The 10,562-nt window shown below is 40.5% G+C and overlaps 1 pseudogene; it reads right to left on the bottom strand.

Annotated features, from left to right (window-relative positions):
• Positions 1–417: 417 nt before the first annotated feature.
• On the bottom strand, positions 418–515 carry LOC111755220 (U6 spliceosomal RNA; annotated as a pseudogene).
• Positions 516–10,562: the final 10,047 nt, after the last annotated feature.

Raw genomic sequence — 10,562 nt, 5'->3', positions numbered from 1 at the left:
TTTACATAGAGTTAAGTTCTGCTTTTTACAGAGTTGAGTAGCATGTATAGTGATCACTAATTTATTTGACTTTGCTTCTGTCAATTATTTGTTCTATCATTTGGTTTTTTTTTAAATTTTAAAAAAAGCAAAACAAAATATACAGAATTTCCAAAAGAATCAGGAGATTAATATTAATTAATATCTTACATGTTGTTATTTTAGAAGTAGTTGTTCAGGTTACAAGATTTAGGCACGAAAAAAATGATCAAACAAACAATGAAAACACAAACTGTTCTTTTGGGTGAATTAACAGATCAGCAGCATAGCTATTTATCTGGCATATACATACATATATAATATGTACCTATATACATATGGTCTTCCCCCTCCTTCCCCCTATCCAAATTGTTCTTTCCTTTTGAGCACTGTCTCTATAAAAACATGGAACGCTTCATGAATTTGTGTCACCCTTGCGCAGGGGCCATGCTAATTGTATTGTTCCAATTTTAGTATATGTGCTGCTGAAATAGCACTTGGGGGCCTTGTTTTGCATTCTGCTTTCTTCCTGCACATTGGACTTTTTTGTTTTTTCATTCCATTTTGTTCCCCTTACTTAATACTCATTCCATATGGTTCTTCTGACTTATATTTGTTTTACCTCTTCTTTTAGTGATCACTCTATTTTAACACACTTTGTCAACAAAGTCTAGAATTAATCAATGCATTTATCTCATAAGTATAAAAGAGCTGTAGATTATTTTAATTTCATTTATTTTTTTGGTACCAGGGATTGAACTCAGGACCTCACGTTTGCCAGGCAGGCGCTTATACCACTGAGCTAAATCCCCAACCCCTGAATATTTTAATTTTGATCACCATGTGTCAATGAGAATGCTACTATGCCCAACATTTTAGCTCTGGTTTTCTGCCCCCCCCACACCAATATTATTTTACAGAATTTTTCTTTAGATTTAGCCACATATTCATCAACATCATTGCTCCCTAGTCCTGTTTATAGATCAGACTATGTAGCATTATTGCTGGAGGATGCAACGTCCAGTGATTCCAGGCCTTTTCTGTCCCACCCAAAGAATTGGCCAGGACAACTGAAGAACAGTTAAACACAACCTTTTATTTTTTAAGTAAAAGAAGAAAATGAAAGTGAAGAAGAGAGAAGAACAAAAAGAGATAAAACTCACAAACAGAACAGGCCACTAAAGAGATAAGAGCCTAGCAGAAAATTAAGATCACAGTATGTAGCAGCAAAGTCAATGGCCACCATCTTTATAACTTTTTAGAATCGGGTCTATTCAAAGTTGCTCTGCTCACATATTCTGGCCATGATGGACAGTCATACTCATTCTGGATCAGGTCACACGGTTACCTCCTGTTTGCAGCCTCAGGTCTGGATCTTTGTGATTGACAGGTTATGTTCAGTCTCCCAGCCAACCCCCATCTCCTACCTCAGAATCATTTCCCTATTTTCTTCTACTTTTGAAAAACACCCTTTAGAATTTTCATTAATAAGTACCTTTTATCAATAAATTATACTTTTTGGCTTATTGAAAGTGTGTGTGTGTGTGTGTATATGTGTGTGTGTGAGAGCGAGAGAGACAGAGAGAGAGAGATCTTTATGCCTCAGCTTCCTACATAGCTGGGCTTACAGACAAGCACAACGTACTTGGATGTTTTGCTATCACTCTATCTGGAGGTGGGAATACTGGGGAATGAACCCATAGCTTTTGTACCGAGCTATATCCTTAGCCCTTGGCTTATTTTGGAATAAATTCTTGTTAAACTGCTAAATTTCCCAGGCTGGGCTTGAATTTTCAATCTTTCTGCCCTCATCTTCCAGACTGCTGAGATTAGAGCTGTGTATCACCACACCCAGCCTGAACTCACTTGACAAACAGCTATACCATTTATAAAATGTTAAGTTGGTAGGCTATTTTTCTCAGATCATGGAAAACTTTACTCCAAGGTTTTCTGGTTTCCATTGCTATTATTGAGACATCAATGATATCTCATTTTCGTTGCTTTGTAGATGGTTTGTCATATTTCTCCAGGTGGTTTCAGATTCTTTTCTTTTCCTGCAGTTTTACATTAATATATGAAAGGTATATTGGGCTTCTTGAATCTAAGGATTTACGTCTATTATCAAAACTGGAAAATTCTTAGCCATTTGCTATCTAGGAAATTTATCCTTTCAAATTCATTATTGTTTTCTAAAGCTTCAGAGTTTCTCTCTCGTTAGAGCTTATATCTAAATATCCCCCTAACACCTCATGTGTTCACAGGCAGGGCTTTTAAGAGATGATTGGATTACTGGGGTTTATAGCTAACTTACTGTAAGAGGTGGGTCAGAAAAAGTGGGTCACTATGGATGTGGCCTGAAATAAATGAAAACGACATAAAACAAAACCACCAAAATCATAACAAACCTAATTTGCATTAATGGCAACTAGCTGAAAAAATCAAATGACTGTGGAGAGTTATGCAAGACTTCCCCGTGGACTCGTTCACCTACCATTTACAGCTGATCCTCCATTTCCTCAGAGGGATTTATCCAGGCACAACATGTCGTATTGGTAATGTAATATTGGCAATGACACATTTTTTTCTTGTTTAACTAATAGGTAATTAAAGCAACTCCTTCTGTCCTCCCATACTGAAGATTAAACTCAGGACCGTCACATGGCCCTCTTTTGAGGCAGGTCTCACTAAATTGCCTAGGCTGAACTGGAACTTGTGATCCTCCTGCATCACCCTCCTAGAGGGCTAGAGCTACAGGTATGTGCCACTATGTCCACCAATCTAGAACAACTCTATCATTTAATGTTCCTTGATTGGGTTTAATTAAAAGAGTTGTATGAAAAATGAGACTATAATTTGAACAAGAGTTGCCTTGAGAATGTTGGGGAGGTCTAAAGAATTCCACTAAGTAACCCATAGGCGCTTCTGTGAAATTTTAACTATACCATTGTCTCATCAAGTGAAAAAATAAGCATAAGCAAGAAAGAATTAGGGGGTCAGAGATCTCAGTAGACAGAGAGAGAGTCGAGTTTCTTAGTTCTAATATCAATACCTTGCCTTAGTTTGTATTCAACCATGTCTTACGGCATCTGGTAGTTGGGTCAATTTTCTTTGTGGCCCACATAACAGGCATGAGGCTTAGCCCTTGAACAGGGCATGGAGTTGTTCAGCTTTAGCTAAAAAGACTTTAAAAGTTGAGAAGTTCTCTTGGGTGGAGTGTGTTAGCCAGATATTAGAGGAAACCAAATGGCTTGACATCCAAAATTAAAGGAGGAGAGGTTTATTTAGATCACAGTTTGTAGAGGTTTCAGTTCAGAGTTGGCTGGCTCCAAGGCAGGGTGGTACGGCAGAGGGGTGTCATAGAGGTGCATTGCAGAAGAGAAACAGTCCATGGCATGACAGGCAGAAGGCAGCAAAAGCAAGCGAGTGACCAGTTACAAGTAACTAGCAGCAAGCCTCTTTCTGTCCCCTATATTGTACCCAGGCTCCTGTACTTAGGGCAAGTAACACTCACACCCTTAATCTTAGAACCCTTAATCCTAGCATTGCACCATGAATGAATCACACACTCTCCATCCAGTCACCTCTGAAAAAGTCCCCCCATGACCACATGAAGCTTTGGGGGGACATCCAAACCAAGGTATAACACTAGGAGAATCTGAAATGTAGTCCAGTCTACATGTAGATTACAAGAACATTGAACAGAGCTACAAGCTAATCTAATAACGAGAGTATCTTAGTTTTTCTTAGAAATATATAAACATCATCCTGAGTTTTACCACAAACAATAAAGAAAATCAAACATGTTTGGAAATATTTAGCTTTATGTGATTTGCCTTGATGTTTTACATGAGTATAACAAGAAAAGTGACCAACTATTTAGGAACAAACTTTTTGCCTGAGGAAGAATTTTGATATAATAAATGTTTAAGCCCTGTTTGAGTGCAGGCCTGTATTCACAACTCAGGGAATTGAAGCAGGAGGACTGCTCAAGTTTGAGGCCACATAGGGCAAATATGTGAGATCTTTCCTCAAAAAAATAAAATAAAGAACTGTGGGTAGAGCTCAGCAATGCAGCACTTGCCTAGCATGTAAGAGGCCTTAGTTTAATCTTTAGTATTATATATATATATATATATATACATATATATATATATATATATATACATATATATATATATATATATATATATATATATATAAATCTTTGTCTTAAGGGTAAACTAGTATCCAATAGGTAATATAGGACAAAACAGAAGAGTAAGTAACCATAGACTGAGCAACATGCAAAGGGTCTCAGCCAGTTGCAAAAGGTTTATGAAAGATTACTCTGGCAAAAAGAATTTTTCCTCTGTTTCTGGGTGCCAGGCCTTTCTGTGTGATGTTCCTGCCCAGGGGCCAGCAGATCAGGGACTGAAACTGTGAGCAAGTTAAATCTTTCCTGTAAGCTGTGGTTGTCTGATACCCTGTTTAAACAGTGAGATGCTCATACACAGGAAATCTCATTGGGATCTAACCTTCTTCCACATGCTCTTTGACATGACTGGCTGTCTAACCCCACCTCAACGAACACATTCCAAGCAGGTCTATCCGTAGCGCCCTGGTTTTGGAATCAGAGCAGTGTTGCTGACCTCCAGCCTCTGACCGAACTGCAGTGTGGTACTGGTAGGACAATTGTCACAATGCAAAACAGACTCACACTGCGAAGCCCACTCAGAGCCACCGGAAAAGATGCCATGTGATGGCCTGTGCAGCACAAAAAAACCTCTAAAACAAGAGACCAAGGCATATATCAAGTAAAGGCAATGAGGAAGACCTATCCGTAGGCCATCAGCTAGTTTGTAAGATCATCTTCAAATCAATAGAGCAGGCATTTGGTCTTGATGCTGTCCCATTGTTTTTGAGGAAATTTCTTATCCCATTTTTATACTGACAATATAATATGAGGGCTATCAATTCTAAACTTACTTTTTGTTCGTTTGGTGGGGTTTTGTTTTTTGAGACACAGTCTTGTTATGTAGTCCAGGCTGGCCTTGAACTCACTATGTAGCCCAGGGTGGCCTCACACTTGCAGTGATTCTCCTGCCTCAGCTTCCCAAGTGCTGGAATTATAGGCATGTGTCACCATGATCTGCTTAAATTTATAATTAAAAGTTTCATATTTTATGATAACAGTGTAAGAACACAGAAACAGTAGCTACCAAAGAATAGTATTCCTTGTTTTGGCTTTACATAAGCCATTTATTTGGTACTACTATAAGGTTTAAAGTTGTTTTTATTTCACATCAACTCCTGAAGAAAAAGGTACAGTCAGCTATTGGGAGACATTATGAATAGTAATTGTGGTAGTAAGACTTACTAATAGTTTCCAACTTTAGAAATGATACTGAAGTTACATCTAAAATGTCATACATGCTGGAATGCCTAACAAACACCAGTAAAAATACAAAAGGTCAGTGGCATTTACTTAAATGGTAATGATGAAGCCAAATAAAAATACTCCATGGCTGCCCTCAGTCCCACTGAGCATAAAGCAACTGCTGGCCTCTCCACTTAGCATCTTCATTTTTCTTTCTGCAATCTGCTCCTCTGATGCCATTTTTACTTTGTGGGAAGCCCTGTAATTGGCTGCCACCTTATATCTGCAGGCAGCAGCCACCTTAACCCCCTCTAGGAGTTAGGTTTGGTAGTTAAGCTCCTCTCCTTGCCTAGCCTGCTTGGCCCATTCAGGGATTAGGTTAATCATCCCGCCTTATGAGCACATGCACAGGAGATTTGAATTACCCTATAACCCTCGGCCTTGCCACTGTTGCTAAGTTACCTGCTGACGGCTCAGAACCCAACTACCTCCTCCCCCAATACCCTATATATTCATTACTCTTTCTTTGAATAAATGAGACTTGATCAGAATCGTGTCTTGTCTCCATTCTTCGCATCTCTTCTCATCCCCATTCCCCCTCTAGCGTCTACATTGACTTACCCGCGGGCCGGGACACTACTTCACAGATAATAGGAGTTTTTTCTTCCATGTCATCAATAAAATCTGGTTCCGGAAAGATAGACATGTCTTCTTTATAGAAACCAATATTCTATTATAAACTAGGACATCAAACTGTTTAAAAGTCAACTCTCTGGGCTTAGGTGCCACATGCTTGGAATCTCAGTACTCTGGAAGCCTAAGGCAGAAGGGTGGCAGGTTCAAGGCTAAGCCAGAGCAGTTTAGTGACTTAGCAAAAAGACACAAGGGCCAAGATCTAGCTCAGTGTGAAGGCCATGGTTTCAATCCATAGTATCACCATCACCAAAAACAAACAAACGAAAAACAACCACCACAAACATCCACTAATTCAACATAAAAATCACAAAGCTATTTAAAACTGATTTCTTAATTCAAGAAACTGTTCAAAATCAGGAAATCAGATAATTTAGCTTTCTAAAATTTTTAAATCTAATAGTTAATAAAATTCTTATCAATAGAGAGCCATTATGTCAAATATAATTATACAGCCTTATATTTATTCTTTTTCTGAAACATAGGAGATTTTTTATAAAACCTGCAAATATAAACCCTCAATAAATGCATTCAGTTTAAAACTTAAGGGAAATCATTCCAAGATAGGGCATTTATATAATGAGCAAAAACTACCTTTTCAGGACAGGGCTTTAGCTCAGTGGCACAAGCATCCACTTGGCAAGTACAAGGTCATGAGTTCAACCCTCAGTACCAAAAACAAAAACAAAACCTATCTTTTCAAAAAAAATTTGAGGCCAGTTCTTACAAAATTGCACAGGTAGCTTTAAACTTGCAATCCTCCTGCCTCAGCCTCTTCAGTAGATGGGATTATATATCTGGTTCTTTTTTTTTTTCCTTTCTACCATATTAAGCATGGAACCTTGAGGGTTCCTGCAGGCTGGGCAAGCAGTCAACCACTGAGCTACACTTACAGCCAACAAACTGTATGTGTGTGCATGTGTGTGTTTAGTTCTGGGACTCAAACTAAGCCGAGGCCTCACTCATACCAGGAAAACACTCTGGCCCTCAAGGCTGAGGCTTCTCTTTAATTTGGAGAGAAGGTCTGAAGGTGTTGCTGAACTGCTCAGGCTGGCCTCAGACTTGTAATCCTTCTGTCTCAGCCTCCTGAGTGGTTCAGATTATAGATGTGAACCAGGAGGCCTGGCTAACTTCTATTTGTTTAGAGGGCATATAACAAGTGTTTTCTGGTGAGGGAAAAGTGTAGATTAAATGCTGCCCTAAAAATTGTCTCATGTTAGTGAATTTTTTCTAAAAATACTACTTACTATTGGTTATAACTGATTGAGTGGGAAACTTTGTACTCAATCTAGAGCAGCATGGAATACTAAAGAGAGGAGGCAAGTAGTTAATAAAAGAGTTTAATGGAGTGAGTCACCACAAGGAAGGCTGTGTTGGCTCTCTGCAGACAAAGGGCAGGTTCTGCCTGATACAGGCTCTGATGGGAGTAGGGTTCTGGTGGCTGATGTGAGCTGATTTATTGTGAGAGTGCAGGGGCTTGGGTAAATCTTTACATTCCTGAGCTTTGGCAGACTTTTGGGAAGGAGAAGCCACAGGGGCTTCTGGGAAGAAGGAGGTGTGCATTATCAGGGCACAGTTTTGAACCACTGCCATGATGATTGTGCTGTCTCTCAGATGGGGGGATCTAATAATAAAACCATTATAGCAGTTGTAGGACTATTTTGGTCCAGATATTTAAGGAAAGGAAATCTCATGACTTCAGACTTTAAGTAAGAATGTTTATAGCTGAATAAAGTTGTAACACCTATAATCCTGGCACTCTGGGAGGCTGAGGCAGAAAGATCACAATTTCATGTCCAGCCTGAGTAACTTAGCGAGGTCCTATCTCAAAATTTACAAAGGACTGGGGATGTATCCTAATGTGAAGGCCCTAGGTTCAATCCCCAGTCCTGGACTCATGCATAAATAAACAAACTTTTATGAACATAAAAGTGCTATCTGAATTTTAATTAACAAGGCTTAGGAAAATATTGTCTTCAATTCTGCAAGGTTTTGTTGGCTCAGTTACTTCTTAGCAACACATGAAATGCACATACTATAGCAGAATCGTATTTACACCTAAATTTACTTCATAAAATTGTGAGACAGTTTTCTGTCACATAAAAAAGGTAAAATAGACCCTCTGAGCCAAACAGGAAAAGAGAAACAAATATTTATCTGCAAGAGTGGAGCTCAGGTCCAAGACGGTAATGAAGAGACTTCTGAACCAGGACTTCCGGGAGAAAATGGCAGACAGATAACAACAGCTACGGAGGCTCTCTGAGATTGCCAGCTTAGAATCTAGGAATGATGCAGTGTGAGGAGTCCTAAGCAAGGGGAGATATACCCTGCCGACCCAAGAATGAACTAAGCAGAGAGAAACCAACTGGAAATGCAATCCCGATGCTATAACTGGAACAGATAAAATCTCAGCACAGAAGCTGGAACCCATGCCTCTGGAAGCCGATTTGAATTTCCTGCTGCCGCTGCTGCATCCCAATCAACACAGGAGGGAGAGAGAGGTGAAACCTCTGAGAACGGGAATCAGCGAGCCAAACGGAGTTAAGAGCGGGACTGGCGGGAAGCCCTGCATCGACCTGTGGTGAGTGAGAGGAACGGGGACCCTTTTATGGACTAGGTGGCTCCAACAGAGGACATTCTGGGACCAGGCAGACTAACCGGAAGAGGACGCTGCAGTGACTTTAGTCGCATATTCCCCTCTCAAGCGGGATTGGTGTGGAGAGCTTGGCCTGGTAACGCTGCAGACTAAGATCCAGTAGGCTAGCCCAAACCAGGTTCCTGTGCCTGGCGTTGCACCCTAGCAGTGAAGCCTTCAGTAGGTTGACCTGTGACCTGGAGGGGCAGGCCCAGCAGAGGCTGCCCAGGTCTGTGTCTCCCTAGTACCACTGCAGTGGGTGGGAACACCTAGTCGACGGGTTCAAACAAACTGTAACAGACAAAGAGAAAAAAAAAACTGGGCCTCCTATATACACTTGTATGGAAGGAACAAAAAGTATGGGAAGAGGGAGCAATAAGAAAGGGTCCTTAGTCCCAAATCCTGAGAACACTGATCCAGGAAAGGTAAATGCAAAGGAGAATGAAGACAGAAAACATGCAGTATCAGACACGGCACCAATAGACGTAAAGCGATATCTCCGGAGCCTCATAGACGAGTTCAAAAATGAAGTGTTTATGAAATAAAGCAAGAAATAAGTAGAATAGTTAGAGAAATGCTAAGCACCGCGCAAAAAAGGTAAAATATGACCAAAAACCACCCAAAATTTTACATGTAATCAAGATAGATGAAGTTGGGAAAATACTTAAAAAGATAACAATTGCTAAGGCATTTATTATAATAATATTTGTATGCTCTGCTATAAAATTAGAATAAATGGGCCTGCAGCATATTCAACAGCAAACCCTGAGATAAGTTCCGATCACCTTCTATTAAGTCAAAAATGGAGCTCAGTTTGTCTCTGGTAGTATAGAGATAAATAATTTAGAAGAAAATAATTATAAGCTTTTCCAAAAATTGCATAATAATAAGATAGGAAACCAGAAAGAACCTAGCAATGTCATCTCCTTACTCTCAGCTTTTAACTGCTTCTCCCAAACCCAGCTTCAGTTGCACTTGGGCTCAAATTCCTGCTCTGCCATTTACTGCTTGCATGACCATGTGAAGTCACTTTGCCTCTTGGAGGCTCACTCAATTCACTTGTCTGTAATTCCTCAAAGAATAGTGTTTTTGTTTGTTTGTTTGTTTGTTTTTGTCTTTTTCCTTTTTATCGGTACCAGGGATTGAACTCATGACTGCCTGCTTCCAAGGCAGGCGCTTATGCCGCTGAGCTAAACCTCCAGCCCTAGAGAATAGTTTTAAGCACAGGAGAGCTGCGAGTAGTGGTGCACTCTGAAGAGTCCGAGGCAGGAGGATTCTAAGTTTGAACCCATCTGGGCAATTTGGGGAAGCCCTGTCTCAGAAAACAGGATGGGGACCGAATAGCTCGGTACAAAAGCCATTACACACACACACACACACACACACACACACACACACACACAATTACAGATAATGAATGTAATGCATTTAGCACAGTGCCCAGCAGTGCAAGCCTGCTGCAACCCAAGGCAGGCTGTCCCTCAGGTTACTACTGTGGACAAAGAAGAAGAAATCAGCATACAGATTCCTACTGAGATTTCAGAGATGTTTATGAACATCTCTGATACATACTCCCACACAGCTGTCAGTTGGACTGTGATAGCCCTTTCTCACAGGTTCCCTGGTCAGTGCTACCTTGGGACCTGTGCTGCTTTCCACGTGATTCCACCCATCCCTCTGACCCCCTGACCGTGCCTCCTATGACATCTGTCCCATTTGCCGATGGGCTTGGAAGATTGTGACATGTCTACTCCTGCCTCTGATGAGCAGCATTAGCACCCTGGTGACCCCTCTTGTGGGCGGGCTGCAGGTGGCTACTAAAAGAAATCTAGCAGGATTTCGAGGACTGTGCCATGTGAT

The sequence above is a fragment of the Cavia porcellus genome, unplaced genomic scaffold (assembly GCF_034190915.1).
Source record: "Cavia porcellus strain 051 isolate PalLab524CR breed Dunkin Hartley unplaced genomic scaffold, mCavPor4.1 scaffold_17, whole genome shotgun sequence".
Taxonomy (NCBI): Eukaryota; Metazoa; Chordata; class Mammalia; order Rodentia; family Caviidae; genus Cavia; species Cavia porcellus.
The sequence above is the reverse complement of the archived record's forward strand: the minus strand, read 5'-3'. Positions and strand labels throughout refer to the sequence as shown.